The sequence below is a fragment of the Leopardus geoffroyi genome, chromosome X, assembly GCF_018350155.1.
Source record: "Leopardus geoffroyi isolate Oge1 chromosome X, O.geoffroyi_Oge1_pat1.0, whole genome shotgun sequence".
In the NCBI taxonomy this organism is placed as follows: Eukaryota; Metazoa; Chordata; class Mammalia; order Carnivora; family Felidae; genus Leopardus; species Leopardus geoffroyi.
The window spans coordinates 120,067,642-120,070,375 of record NC_059343.1 but is presented as its reverse complement, the minus strand read 5'-3'; positions in this window follow the sequence as shown (position 1 = coordinate 120,070,375).

The window sequence follows — 2,734 nt, the reverse complement described above, 5'->3', positions numbered from 1 at the left end:
TAGGAGGACGTTCTACAGTACATGTCGCACTCGTTCTGCTAATGCCATTACCATTTTCTCAAATAGTGGCCCACTTATCACTGCCATAAATTTATCTCTACTTTTTACCATTGGTGAAAAGTTTGAATAAGCTGTAATGTAAATTTGTTTTCAGTAAAGGGGGCCAGACAAATAAGAAATGAAGTGTGAAACAATAAACATTAATTGACAAAGGCCTTTAATTGACTGAATTCATCAAGAGATAACAAGATATTTTTCCTTTTTCAAAGTTGAATGAGTATATTCTATTCCTATTTATTATTACATATAAATAATGAATTTTTCTAGCAAAAAGTATCAAAGTGCTATATTTAAATGCCTAGCATCTTTATGAATATTGAACATCTTATTATATGTCATTGTTATTCATTGTTGATCAAAATGCCATAAATTTACATACATCATGTTCTCACTTTACAAAATTAAGTAGAGAACAAGAAAAATCCATTCTCTAAAATCTACTCCAGAATTAACTAACGCTTCACATTGTCTGTTGATACACTTAAAAATACCAGCCTAAGAGGTTGAACAGAAATACGTGGTCAAATCATTTTTGTTCAATCTGTAAGAATATACAAAAAAAACCACTTGCTTTTTATTCTTCCAGTAAATTAAAATGTTTTTGATTGAGGGGCACCTGGATGGCTCACTCGGTTAAGGGTCCGACTTTAGCTCAGGTTATGATCTCGCAGGTCGTGGGTTCGAGCCCCACGTCGGGCTCTGGGCTGACAGCTCGGAGCCCAGAGCCTGCTTCCGATTCTGTGTCTCGCTCTCACTCTGCCCCTCCCCTGCTCATGCTCTGTTTCTGTCTGTCTCTGAAAACTGAATAAACATTAAAATAATAAATAAATAAATAAATAAATAAATACATAAATTTTTTTCAAGGGGGATTTTGATTAAATTAATTGGCATTGGTGCCACATAGAGATGGATAAACCTAAATTTTATACAATACTTTGATCTTCTACCACTGCTAACAAGGCTGGCAAGGGAGCATACTGAACAAGAAGGAAAAAGTATCCACAAACGACTAGAATATGTATTTTACAGGATCCAGCAAATGCAAGCCCTGTGAAATTACATGCCAGATTCAGTATCAACTTTACAAGTCAGTGTTAATTTGTAGTTAAAGGTAAGCGGCTTTTTCTTAAAAATATTTCATCTCTAGGGGTACCTGGGTGGTTCAATGAGCAGAGCATGTGACTCTTGATCTCAAAGTATTCAGCCAGAGCCCCACATTGAGCATAGGGTTGACTTAAAAAAATAAAAATAAATATTTCATCTCTAATGTGGCTCCAAAAATACTCGACCATTTCCTTGAAATATGAACCATATACCTACTATGTTTCAGCAATTTCACTCCTAGCGTATGCCCAGGAGAATTGAAAACATATGTTCACACAGCAACTCATATATGAATATTCACAGCAGCATTATTTATAATAACCCCAGAGTGGAAACAACCCAGATGTTCATCAAAAGATAAATGGATAGGGGCGCCTGGGTGGCGCAGTCGGTTAAGCGTCCGACTTCAGCCAGGTCACGATCTCGCGGTCCGTGAGTTCGAGCCCCGCGTCAGGCTCTGGATTGATGGCTCAGAGCCTGGAGCCTGTTTCCGATTCTGTGTCTCCCTCTCTCTCTGCCCCTCCCCCGTTCATGCTCTGTCTCTGTCCCAAAAAAAATAAATAAACGTTGAAAAAAAAAAAAAAAAGATAAATGGATAAATAAAATGTGCTATATTCAGGGGCTCCCAGATGGCTCAGTCGGTTAAGTGTCTGACTTTGGCTCAGGTCATGATCTCTCGCCCATGAGTTCGAGCCCCACGTCTGGCTCTGTGCTGACAGCTCAGAGCCTGGGGCCTGCTTCCGATTCTGTGCCTCCCTCTCTCTTTGTCCCTCCCCTTCTCATACTCTGTCTCTCTCTCTCAAAAATAAATAAAGATTAAAAAACTTTTTTAATGTGGTATATCCATAGAATGGAATAGTATTCTGCCATGAAAATGGAATTAAGTACCGCTGCCTGCCACAGCATGGATCAATTCTTAAGTGAAATAAGTGAATCAAAAGGAACCACATTTTCTGTGATTCCATTTATACAGTAGCAGTTGCACTGGGCTGGATGAATGCAGAGGCAGAATAATTGCCAACAGGTATGGGGTTTCTTTTTGCAATGATGAAAATGTTCTGGAATTAAATTATGGTAATGGTTGCACAACTCTGTAAAGTACATTAAAGGCCACCGAGTTGTGCACTTTAAAATGGTGAATTTTATGGTATGTGAAATACATCTCAATAAAGCCGTATTTAAAAACTAACAAGCGTGACATCAGCAAGATGGTGGAACAGGAGGTCCTCTACTCATATTCCCCCTCGATTAACAATAATTTCCCGGCCATCCATGGACAAAAGTGCCTTTACGGAAACTCTGGGGACCAGGTAGAAGTTGCGGAGCCCTGATGGAGTCCAAGACCGAGGAGAGCCCCGTGGAGAAGGCAGGCCCACACCCAGGCGGCTGACGTGCCAACTGTGGTCCTGGCTCCGTACCAGAAACGGCTCCACAGCACCGTACGCCAAGGGACCTGTGAGGAGTCCCATCCGTTTGTTTCTCGGGTAAAAGGCCCACGGGCCCTGTCCAGGTTGTGGACATTGAAGTGGCCTAGGACTCTGCTCCGGCCTGTTTCAGGCGTAGTCTGGGA